The sequence below is a fragment of the Lichenostomus cassidix genome, chromosome 1 (assembly GCF_008360975.1).
Source record: "Lichenostomus cassidix isolate B80296 chromosome 1, HeHo_3.0, whole genome shotgun sequence".
Lineage (NCBI taxonomy): Eukaryota > Metazoa > Chordata > Aves > Passeriformes > Meliphagidae > Lichenostomus > Lichenostomus cassidix.
This window is the reverse complement of record NC_139479.1, coordinates 27,809,595-27,822,982: the sequence shown is the minus strand read 5'-3', so window position 1 is coordinate 27,822,982 and position 13,388 is coordinate 27,809,595.

Below are 13,388 nucleotides of genomic sequence, written 5' to 3'. Positions count from 1 at the left end.
CTATACCAGTTGGTATAACTTGCTGTTGCTCAGAGAAGACTGTGAATATACATTTATTTGCAGCATTTCTCAAGCTTCTCTGTATTTAACAATTTTTTTCAATAAAGCATAAATGACGCAGAAGCCATTTTCAACAGCCACATCAGCACTTAAGCCTGGATCCTTTAAACTTTTCAAGTACTTAGTATCTATACCTCAGTGGAAGTGTTTCAGACATCTCAGCGGGTTAGATGAGTAGCTTCCACTGAAATCTGCTCCCAGTTCCAGCTTCCCCAGTTGCTTAAATTGTTCTTTTGGGATTTAGATACTGAGATGACAGGTACCTAAAATATGCAACAGCTGAATGACACGCGTAAGGTAAAGATGGTGTTTGAACACTGTAGGATGCAGGATCATCTTTAGCTGAGTGACAGCTCAGGAAAAGGCCACATGGCTCTTCTAGGTATCTCCTGGTCATCAGTAGCCCTAGAGTAAAATTGTCAGGCAGTACATGCTGACAGGTATCATTACACACGTGGGTATGTGAAATTTCTTGTGCAGGTACAGAAGGCATGGCACAGGGAAAATCTTGCTAGCCAGTTTATTGGGAGCCAAGCCATGGCAGTGAGCCTCTCTATTGAGAGCAGTGCAGGTCAGCTCAGGTGTAACTGAGATGAGAGAAGGGACCCACACATCAACCTGGCAGAAGCAAGGGTTTCTTTCATTGAAATTGTGGGGGCATTTTTAATGGCAACCTGTCAGGAAGCTGGACTGAATTCTTCAAAAAGCTGGTGCAACTGCTGCCAGGCAGGCAATATCTGAGCATGCTAGTTGGGCTGTATGGCTTCCTAGCTTTGTGCATTGGTCAAAGTCACTAACTATGAACCCAGGATTTGTTACCTTCTTCCATCCTTTTGAGGACTAGCTGTTTTTCTAGGAGACATAGAGAAACCTGAAGTAACAGACCTGCTCCAAATCTGCTCCTATCTCCAAGGCAGAGAAGATACAGGAGACCTTGGTGTCCCTTACTGCATGGTGTGGCAGCAGCATTCCTTTTATTCTCAAAAAGACTTTGTGTCTCCTTGGAGAGAATCATAGAAGGGTTCAGTTGCAAAGGACCTTTAAAGGTCATCTAGTTCAACCTCCCTACAATGAGAAGTCAGGAGGTTCCCTTGGGTGATGTAATTTGGTACTGCTGTGTACCAAGAATAACATTTTCAAGCAGCCACCACGTTCTTTGCCTTCACAGTTTCCTTTCTGCTCTCTATGGATGGTAATATTTTTGCACACATCTGTTATTTGAACAAAATCAAATGTTTTCAAGTGAGTATATAAAATCAAGTTACTAGCAGTTTGCTGGGAAGGTTAGTGGAAAGCAATTACAAATGTTTTTATGCTTAGCAAAATATAGCTGAAGATGTTATTTGCTTTGAACTGCAAAATCAGAAAGTACTAACCCTTTTGTTATTTGAGACAATGTATCACTAAATACACAATCTTTTTATGAAGGGAAAGCTAAAAAATCCAATGATATTATATTCAGTTACTCTGGAACTGCAACCTTTCCCTCTGCATGTCGGTTTCTACCATCAACCATAAAAAGCCTTTCTTCTTACCACAGAATATATCAACTGCAGGTCTCCAGTTAACTCATGTGTGAAATGTGCTTGATACCAAATGAATGGATGATCATAAAAACAGCGTTCCTTTTTCCTGGAAACAAAAAGCAGTGGTGATACATATTGCTTCTGTTTTCAGCCAAAGACTATAGTACCAGATGGCTAACACAACCGTAACAGCTAGCTGCATCTGGATTAAAAAGTTTGAAGGGTGTGAGCTAATCTTTAAAAAATGCCAGATAACTTTTGCCTCTTTAAATCATGCTACTGCTCACACCATCCTAGAACTGCTCAAACATGCCTTAGTCGTGTTCATTAAGCATCATTAAACTGAACAAAAGGCTAGTAACTATCTTTGTCAAGTCAGAGGTCATCCTTTGGGATATGATCCAAGATCTACTGAAGGCAAGGGAAGATGTCTCACTGATTTTTGTGGCCTCGAAGTAGGAGCCTAGTGGTTATTTCTCTTTGTCCAAATTGATTATGGCTGCAGATGAAACTTATACCTGTTAAGGTTCTTTGCCTTTCCAACTTGTTTCTTTGTATAAAATGACTTCTATTTTCAAACTCAGAGGTACTTTTCTTCCATGAAAGCAAGATGTTTGGGCTACAATGTTTGAACCTGAATACTGATCAACCAGTGAAGAAATATATCTTTTTGCTCTATATGATTATGAAGTACCTGAAACAGTAACTTGTGGGGAGGCCCTGGGCTTAGCTACAGGTACTTGCATTGCAACAGTCAGGTACCATTTCAAATTACTTATATTTTGATATCTTTCATAATCAGCTAGAAATGAAATTAATACACTGTTGGACAGGAGAGTTGTTGGCAATGGCTTTAAGGAAGAAAGCATTTTTATTTTGTGAACAGCAAGGCCGAAATGTGTGGATGATGGACTAGATACAGAGCCACTGTTCTGTTTTTCCAGAGACTGTGCCAGGCTACCAAACAAGGTTCTGAGTGCTAGCTCTTGGGTTGGCTTTGCTTTTCTTCCCTCTCCCATTTTCTTTCCTGTAATGGTAGCAGCATAGCTTAAAATTCCACAGTTTCAAACAGATTTCCACCCTAATCTTTGTGATGTAATGCCAGACACTCAATGGGACGAGTTTGACAACTGCTCAGAGTTTCATGGTGTTAAAATTTCATAACCATTCAAGTATTTTTTAATGCGAAAACATCTACAAAACTTCATGACTCACCCTCCCAGGACAGAGAAAGAGAACAGCCTTGCAATATATTATGCTGTTTCTCAAATGTTGGTTATCTTAATGGGGTCAGTACTGACATTTGTCCTAAAAGCCATCCAGTAATAGAGGGAAGTTCTCACACAGTCTTCCTCACAGATGGTGAGACGTGCCAGCAGTTTTATGGCTCAGCACTGAATGGCTCTGCAGCTGTACAGGCATACCTGCTGGAAGGCTGCCCTAGTGATACAGACAACACGTGCGGCAAAAAACCCCAGCGCTGCTGGTGGCTTCCTTTGTTTAATCTTCCCCCAGCAAACAAAAAGTGACGTGGCTTCAAAACAATGGGAGGGAGGGAGAAAAATAAGAGGAGAGGGTGCTACTGAAAGATTTAGTTAAAGTCCATTCTTCTCTGGTATTTCTCAGAGTAGGGGTCAATGGTTTAAGTACAACAGGCTTGATTCACTGCCTGGGTGAAGCAGATGGGGCAGATCGCCAGGCAGTGCCTTCAAATAAAAGCTGTGGAAGGCAGCTCTAACTTTTCTTGCAGACCAAAGGGCCATTATAACAGTGAGAAAGTGGGACCTGACCTGACTCAGCCTTCACTTCCATCTGCTCCAGAGAATCCTTCTTACAGCAGACAGGGGCAGAAGGGCCACCTGAACTATCCCTCTCCTCCTCCACCAGCATCCTGGAGATCCAGTACACAAATTGACAGACAATCTATCTGCACAGGGGAATACAGTGATTGCCTAACACAATCAGCCCCAGTGTGTTGATTTATACTCTCACCTGGAGGCCACATTTTAATGCAAGAAAAGGTGCTGCACTGGCAACTCACAAAAGGTCCTCTTGCCTGAAAGAGGAGACAGTCTGAGCATGAAATTAGAGACAGCAGTGGGAACATGGACACTGAGAGGGAAAGACAAAGAAAGAGAGAGCTGACATTGTTCAGAGTCATGGCCAACAGCCTGACTGTTGCTATATGTGTTGCAGGCCTTGAGACGCTTTTAAAGCAGGGAATGAGGTAAGTTTACAGACATCTGCTGGGAGTTCTTCCTGAAAGAAAGATGAGCAAAAGGGTGAAAGTACTTATTTGGAAGTGTAATAAGTGGGTAATAACTGTGGTTTCATGGAACAAGGATGCAAGAGTCAAAACAATACTAGGCAGTGAAGATACAAGAAACTGGAAACAAGCAGTTTATATCAGGAACCAAGATGGAAACCAGAAGAGAGAAGCAAAAACAGTAAGTCAATCTGCAGTCTGGAAGAATTACTTTTTCATTAAAAGTCACAATATATTTTTGTGGCACTCAGCTTTCCATGATTTGGCTATGATGCTTGTAGCTATTATCCAAGGCTCCTTTCCCTTCTTGAACCTGGAACACACCCTAAGAAACCCTCAGCAACCTGATAGAGAAGTACCTGGAATTAACACACAAAGAGCTAGTTATTGAAGTCTTTAGCATTGGTGGTTGGAGCATGACCATCAGTCTATAGAGGAGTCTCTCTTTTGTACATTTTCTAGATTTTAGAGACCCTGCCTTTGAGCTACTAGCACCCATGTTGTTTACCAAGCTTTTGCAAAGCGTGAGTTATGAGTGTGCATAGTGATAACCACATGCAGCTCTGATGAAAGGGTATTGTACAGATTCCTATCCCATGTATGGAAATGTGTGGACAAATTTTTTCCATGTCTATTTGGGCTCATATATTATTTGCAGATAGTCAGAAAGACAGATAAAAATAAATCATTCAACATATTGTATGTCCAGAATAGTCTACTGTCAGTAAAGTAATACATATTCCAACATTTTTTTTATTTGCTGATTCATAATTTTTTCAGTTCTTTCACACCAACCTCTGCTTGTTTTTCGAGTCTCTGAACAAGCACAGCATAATTACCTTTCATATGTCCAATATCTACCACTGCCTTTGCTTTCAGCCACAAAGTTTCCTAGATACCAAAACAAAGCATTCTTCTGTACATGCTCAAGAGCTTTGCTCTCATACATCACAAGCTGGGCATTTAGTTCTCACATAGTTCAGTGCTCTACTAATCCTGAAGAAAACTACTCTTGCCGAACTTCCAAAGGATTCTAATTTGGAATTCCTGTTTTCCATGGAGTTATGCATGGACCAGGCTACAGATACTCAGCCACAATATGGGAAAAATGTGCAAACTACATCTACAGGAGAAGAGAACAATGATGGGGGAATTTGATTCCATGGCCCCGGGAATACTAGAACTAGATAAAGTCATAATTTCTGCCTTCTGCCCCATCTCTGCACCTTATCATCCACTATAATTCTTCAATTACCCCTGAATTGCAGTGATGAAACCTTGGCTATTTTGACTTCAATGGATTTTGAAGAACTGGGTCAGAATGCATGTATGACAGATAATAAGCCTTAACTATAAAAGCAATAAAAATGCATAAGGCACTATCTGTATAATATAGTCCCATTAACATATCACAGCAGAAATCCTAATTTTAGAATTTCCTGAGGTAATTTTAACTATGCAGTCTTCACATTACATTAAGAATCCTCCTTGTATAACACCCAGGGTGGCACAGCAAGTGTAGCAGGAGCTGACACGTGGGTTTCTGAGCTTAGTGACTTTAACCTCTGCTGCCTGAGCTTAAAGATGGCAGTCAGGAGAGACACAGAGTGCCAGCGTGGGTTACAGTAGCATATTCTTTAGTTTTCTGCTACTCACACCCTTGTTTTCACAGCAGAAAAGGAAGATCAACAGGCCTGAAGGAAATTGGATGGAAGTGATCCTGGACTCAAAATAAAATAGTAAGACTTATTTTGAGTATTAAGACACATATGCATATATGGGGGTTGGGAGTGAGGAAAAGAAAAATACTCAGCATGGGTGTTAAAGAGAGAAAAACAGTGTCTGCTTTGACAGTTAGTATTTGGTGCCCTCTTCTGCACCCATCCGTATTTTTAAAGTTCTTCAGAATGAGGAGAAGAGCATCTGTCTGTCGTCCATTTCTGCATAGCAGTGCTTTGCTGTGAGGGGCAGGGGTCATCCTAGCAGATGTCAGCTATCATGGTGATGGGAAAAGTAAAATCTTTTTTTAGGTGAGAGGAATGAGTGTGTTAATAGAGAATAAAAGGCTGTGAATAGAAATTAAAAAACATTTAACTGAGATTTCAGTTATGACATCTAAATTATTATATTAATAAAAGTAGGTTTTATTTTGATTGTGACTGAATAAGAAGCATACCATGTATATAAGGTATATAATCAGTTTAATCACATGCTGATCCCAGGACAATCTTATCCCAACATTTTATGAAATTACAAATAATATATAGCACACACAATTCTTCATAGTAATTTAAATGTCACTTTGCTAAATGAACTTGAAGACAGATTTGCACTCCTTGAATGCAGAATCATTTCAATATTAATTTCTATTTTTTTCCATTACTGAAAGATAATTTTATGCTAGAATTTCAAATACTTAAAACCAAAAGGTTCACTAATTCTGGTCTCAGCTTTTGAGTTTCAGTTTGAGTTTCAAATTCAATTGGAAAGTTTCCTAACTACCTTTTTCTGTCTACCTTGAACATCATTTTATCCTCAGATGCACAAAGGATTGCAAACATCTTGTGGCAGTTCTCTACCAGTCTGCCACAGCCTGGGCAGCTCTTGTTTCCTGCAAGATTATTCATTTATTTTGAAGAGGAATGATATGGAGGTTATCATTGTGCCAGCTCACAGCTCCTCCACTGAGAACTGAAGAGAGCAGTATCTAAATCATAGATGTTACGAAAATGAAAAGCCTCAGGTTCCTGTACAACAGTCCACCTGAGCCCCAGACCCCAGGCAGAGTAGCTCTGAAACATCATCTTAGCAAGAAATAGAAGACTGAGGTCTGGTTTTACCCTTCCAGGTATGTCTCTGTTCCTGTTTATTGCTAGTTGACTTCATGAGAAGAAATCCATTTGACATTTTAAGATTTTCTTTCTTGGATACATAGGTTTGAGCAGCTGCTGCTAACCTCCCCTACAGTTTTGAAGCCAGTTTGTTTTCAGTCAAGTTAAACCTTAGAGCCAAAACTGTCAAACTTGGGTGACTACATTCCACAGAGAGACATGAAAGCAATTGGCCAGATTTTTGAGGATGGAAAACATTCTGAGTTTGGATCAACTTAGCACCTCCAAAAGTCAGGCCATTCATTTAAGTGAGCAAATACATATTTAGATTCCCAAACAGATTTTTTTATTTGGAATAGCTGGCTAGTATTTTCAATTTCCCTCAACAGTGAACTGCCATTCTCAGTAACCTGTCCTGAAAATTGTTACCTTCTTTCTCATTTTCTAACTTTAGAGTAGAGAAGATATATCTTAGTGTAATGACTAAGTTTTATACATATGTCAGAGGATAGGTAGAATGGGGTATATCACAGAAAAAGGCTCAGGAAAATATGCAGCCTATCACTCTGAGCAGGCACACAACCTCAAAAGCAGGCGCAGACACAGTGAACCCAGGGCGAGCTCATCCCAAATCTGACATATTATTGTCACGAACCAGATCTGAGCAATATAAGGAAATCTTTCTATTCTAGATCTGCATCTTACTGTGCAGGAGTGCAAATCCCAAATGCAAGAACATCTCTGCAAAGCTAACTTTAGCCTAAATGTTGCCCAAGTTTAACCAGGATCCCAACTTCAGCATGGTGAAGCCTGTGGCGCTAACTGGCTGGCCCACTAATAGATGCAGTCTAACAATTGATCTCCCTGTAGCAGGGACATATGTTTGCTCCATGGGAAAACTTCAAGGGTATACAGTCCTTCAGTGCCTTCTGCTCATCTAAAGAGGTCGGCCTTTTCTTAGAAACAATTAACTGGGGATGTTTTGTTTTGTTTTGTTTTGCAGCTTGCTCCAGTAAAGAAATCCATAGGATGCCCATCCACAACTGTTAGTATTACATACAAGCATAGCGTGGACAAAACAAACTCTAGTGTTATTTCACAGTGTGGTTGCTTTCATGCAAACAGAGCTTATACAAACAGAGTAATTCAAGCACGGATAATTCATGTTAACTCTTCACTGAAGACACATCCATCAGTGGTGCATAGGAAGTGATTTTACCCTTGCTTTGTTTTCACTTAGGTTGCTAATTAAAAGAAGTTAATCTAAACAAGTTTGAACTGGATTCCAAGTGTCAGCCTCAGGGATTTTTTTCGAGTTTATATAGATCAAATAAAATTTATTGACGTAAACTTTTCAAACTTTTCTAGTGAGGACAAGATCATGTGTAGTAGGAAATATGAGAACAGACTACAAAAAAAGATTCCAGAGCTTACAGCACCCCTTTTCATAATGTCTTTTACTTTTATATCATATGACCATCTGCAACTAAGTGGACCTGGCCATTCAACAAAGGAACTAGTCAGGTCACTGAAATATGGAGTTGCCCTTTGCTTGTATTTGGATAACTCTGATGGATAAAACATTGCTGAACATTATTCAGGAATGACATCAAATATCTTGCCTCTGTACACAAAAAATAGCAGTCTAGACTGAGAGGAGACTTTCAGCATTCTTATTTTCTATTCAACTTAGCAAAAAAATATTTTTGAATTAATTATTAAATGAAGGCATTCAAAAATAATAAAACAAAGCTGCATTTAAATCTCAAACAAGGATGAAGTACCTGGGGAAAGAGGAAGGACATTTTCCTCCTTTTACCATGGCACATACAGTTTTTGAAGGTGATTAACTGTTGAATGCTATAATATTAAAAGGATTCTTAAAAGGCATTTTATTGTGAGGATTCCTGATTTAAAGAGGTGCTTCAGGAAGTAATCAGCTGTTTTACTATCCTGTTGAGATAGCTATCTCTGACACTGTGTAAGCTCAAGTAGTATTCATATGCATGTAAGCAATGTTATGGCATACAATCTCAGAATAAACTGTGTGGAAAGCAGCTTCTAATGTTGCATCATCTACATAGTAAAAATATATGCCATTAATAGAATGTACTTACAAAGACAACAAACAAATATCACGGGTAGGCTGCTTAGGAGAAAAAGGCTTCATCACCATGTCATCATCATATTCTTCTAACCTAATATAGCAAAAATAACTTTGATGAGTCAGTTAAGAACATGATTTCAGAATAAAACCACTTGGGTTTTCTTTTTCACTGTCAGTGTGCACATCTGATCAACTGCTTTGGTATTTAAACTGCTTGCCTCGTGTCACACTGCATCAGCCAAAACAGGCAGAGGGTCTTGTGCTAGAAGTCTGTTCTTGAAAAAGAGAAGTCTTGCAGGGGGTGAATTTCAGAGGAGTTACCCCGATTTTGGAAACCATTCCCTGGACCAATTGTTTTATCTAGGCTATTTTCATTTGAGTCTGTCCTTACAGATTTCAGAAGCTAGTTGTTCTACCAGACCTGAAAACAAGGCTCTGAAAAAGCCCCTTTTTAACTTGAAACATCACCTAGTACATCCAGAACCCAAAAGCTAGAGCAGTATTCTCAGCCCAAAGATCATGAGGAAAACACTCTGACCTGCTGCCTAGGGTGACTCAGCACTGATTGAAAACATGGGTTCCTGAGCAGAAACAGGTTGATGTAATTCTTAATCTGTAGTATTCTGCTTACATACACTGGTAAAAGGATTGAGCCCAAGAGCAAAAGTGTCTAGTAGCTGCATACTGAGAAGTTAGCTTGGATCTCATCTGAATAGAGTGAGCTGAAGTGTGCTGTCACACAGCTCCCCACAGCTCAGGGCAAATGTCACCTTATTCAGTGTTAACCACCACAGTCCTTCAAGGGAGGCTGTCATCTCCAGGCCACCCAGCCTGCAGCATGTGGACAACATCTCTAAGCAGAGGCAATACCTGTGCACAGGGACCACAGTGTCAACACAAATCTTAAAATCAGTAGAGGTTTTCTCCTAAATGTCCTAAAGCCATGACATAGAAATCAGACTCCTTGGTCTATGTCTACGTGATTCTTGGTTCTGTCTTACTGACTGAATCTCTAGGGCTATATACTGCTAAATTGAACTGTCAGGCAACATTCTTGGGTAGGGGAAGTCCATCAGCTATATTGTAAAATTATAGTTAGAAGAATTTAGAATAGTTGGAATAGTTACAGGAACAGCTTTGGTCTGTGCCATATAGGACTTTGCAACCATAGTTCAAATATTAGTAAAACCTTGGCACCACTTCCAACAGGTAGTGTGGATGTGGATGCCCTTTGCTGAAGGCTAAGACTTTATTAGTGCAGTTGCAAGCCACTCTGTGACAGCTGGTCTTAGTGCCAGAACAGGGCCCCAAGATGCTCTGCTTACCACCAAACATAATTTAAGCACTTGCCAGATGAAGATATACTTGCCCTCTTCACAAATTCAGGACCAGATGTGAGGCATTCTCCAAAGGTCTGCAGACACTGGAAGAATGGATGATGAATTGGACCACTTCATTCACCCTCAGAACTCCAGGGCACTCTCTGATGCACTCTGGAGATCAACACCTGGTCCACATGTGCTGCTGTTAGCCTGACATATTTGTTGATGAAAGTGAGGCAAGTATTGCTTTTCATGGCTATCAGCAATGGAAATGTAAGCACCACAGAGCATGGGTTTGCTGCTGTTATAGGCAATATAAAAATGGAAAGGGTTATTCATCTTCCCACCTAGGTGTTCATTTCCACAGTTGTCATTTTCAAGTGAAAGGGTATGTCCTGTTGTAGTCTTAACTTCCAGTAAACAGAGATATGGTTTTTAATAAATGCATACTGTGGCCCATAGAAAGTAAAAATCATATCCCTTGCTACCATGAAATAAACCTTCTGGATACCTGTTATTTCATTAATCAATGCATAGTGAGATTTTTATTTTAACATCAAGTCACTCCTTAGCTATTAGAGCTCACTCCCTGGAGAGAAATGTCCCCAGTTATCATAATTATCATATAGTTCAGCTCCTGCAAATTTTATATCATGCATTTAACTTCTGGCATCATAAAATGTGAAGTGCAAAGTACACATGATCTGACTTCCTTCTCAACTTAACAGTAGCATCACCGACTTCCTAGCTCTGTACACTTTTTGTACTTTTGACATGGAATTACATTAACATTAGCCATTCTTCTCCGTTGCTAAAGTAAAAGAAAGCATTTATTTGCTTCAAAACTACTTCCTATAAACCATTCCTCCATTATAGCAACTATTCAACAACTGAATACTGAATTTTTAGAAAAATTCGTGGAGAAACTTCTGAAATCATCATAACACGCTAGTTTTTGACCTTTTCTTTTAGAGATTACATGTGTAAAAATTTCTCAAACAAGTCTCCTATCTACAGAGAAACTTGTTCATCTTGTCTGACTTTCTCTTCACTTATCTTTAAGAGGTAAGAACTGCCTCTGTTACAATGGCACTGACATACTAGGACTACTCCCAGCAATAGCGATGTATTAAATGCTTTCCTAAAAAGATGCTTTCTCTGCAGCGGTAGCCTACTTACTACATAAGTTATCCCAGAAATTCACTAAGTGAATATATTTATTCTTTTGGGTTTCTTCAGAAGTTTTTCTAGATATTTACTTGAGGAAAGATCAGAATAGGTCATAGTTTGAAATTCTTGCCATTTGAAACACTGAGTTGCATTTTTTAATTAAAAACAATCTGTATTTTGTACTTTTTATATTAGATGCTTTGAATCTTTGGTTTAGCAACCTAAGGGGGTATTTAAGAATTTTTTACTATGCATTAAAGAATAAGAGCTTTTATTCTCAGCCTTGTTTATTTAAGGGTTTTGGACACATACTATAGCTTCCTTTCTGCCACAGGCTTCTGTTCCACCATCATCATTCATTTATTTTTATTCCTAAATGCATTTTTGGAATTGTCACTTAAGAGAAAGCATATTTTGTCAATGTCCTTCTCTGTTCTACTTTACACAGATCTGTTTATTTTCTTTCTATATCTTCACTTCCATTTCTTTAAATATTGATTTAGAAATTCTTTAAATCCTTGCTAAGAAAAAAGACAGACTTCTTTATTGGTTTGTGTTAGAATTACTCATAGTGTACTATATATGCCCATGCAATAAAATACATTTTAAAAAACAGATTTTGTTCTAAATCAAGAAAATCTACCACAAATATAACCAGAACAGCTTGTTAGCAGACAGTGAGAATGTTGCTGTGGCACAAAGGTTTCTAGATTTTTTCAAAGACAAGTAAAACAATGAGATAGTGGTGTGAAAAGGAAGAATCTTCAGACACGGATTATGGAAGAAGGCTCAAGAATGTAGATTCAATTGGAGCTACTAAAAATATTATCGAATTCCAACAGTAATGTTTTTATAGATCAAAATCAAAAGGATAACTGGCATTCTAAGGAGAAGTTATTTTAAAAAGATAAACCATCTTATTATAAAGTTAGTTCAGATTCTTTGAAAACATTTGGCTTCCATCTGCTACAAAGTATAAAGCAAACACCGAATAGGTACAAAGGAGAGAATATTAATTACTGTTTTATTCTTTTCTTTGATTTACGAATGCAATCTTGTTTTAACATAAACAAACACTATATATTTTGGTGTAAGGAGCATATTTTAAAGTAAAAAGAAGATATTTCCCTGCCCACTCCCTTTTACAGCTCCTCTTTTGGGTCAGCTTGTTCAGACGTCTTCAGCAGGGTTTAAAAAGGCTGCAAGCTGCATGTACATAACTTCATCTTGTAAATCAACTATTTATTGGCCAGCACCCACAGAGGGTAGGCAGGATTTAACGCTTAACCACTAGTGTGCTTGCCATCCTGACAAAGCACCTAAGGACTGCTGGCAAGGCAGGCATCACATATGGGGAAAAGGCCAATCTCCAGGGCTCCTGAGGACGGTCCCTCAGCATGGCAGAGCTGCCATCTTCTACCTCAAGCTGAAAGCCCCCGGCCTGAAAAAAAATCCATTAATTGATCATGGAAATTCTTAGGACCTGGTTTTGACATTCCTTCTTGTGGTGCACGGCATTGAGTAGTGTGTCATTAATGGCAATAGCTTTGTTCACCAGGTAAGAAGCTCTTTAAAAAATATGGCAGCAGAATCCTGGCCTTGGGTCAGCTCTAAAATGAATTGCAAGAGAATGGAATCCTCCCATTTTTGCAAATATTTCCAGATTCAAAAAATGCATTGCTATTTAAATTCAACTTAGTTATCATCTTCCATTGCATATTTCTGTTAATTTGCTTCTTTGACTTTAACTTCTGAAGACTCCTAAATTTTACATTTTTCTGAATACCATGTTCCTGACCAGTAACAGCACTGCCACTACTCAGTGACAGTGATAAGCTGTTCTATGTACTCTATCTGCTCAAACACACATCATCCAGAACTAAACCTTAACTGAGAGATTTACTGAATATTGCCTAGAAAGTTTGAGAATCTGTGAAAGTCCTCTAATATTTGAAATGAGAAGACTCATTCAGATATGTTGATTCATTTTGCTAAATTTGTTCTACTACTGGGGTAAAGAAACAAAATATTTATCATCTAGCTTCCAGCGTGAACATCAGAAGACAAAAATTTGTTTTTTCTCAAGAATTTCAAACAATTCCAATT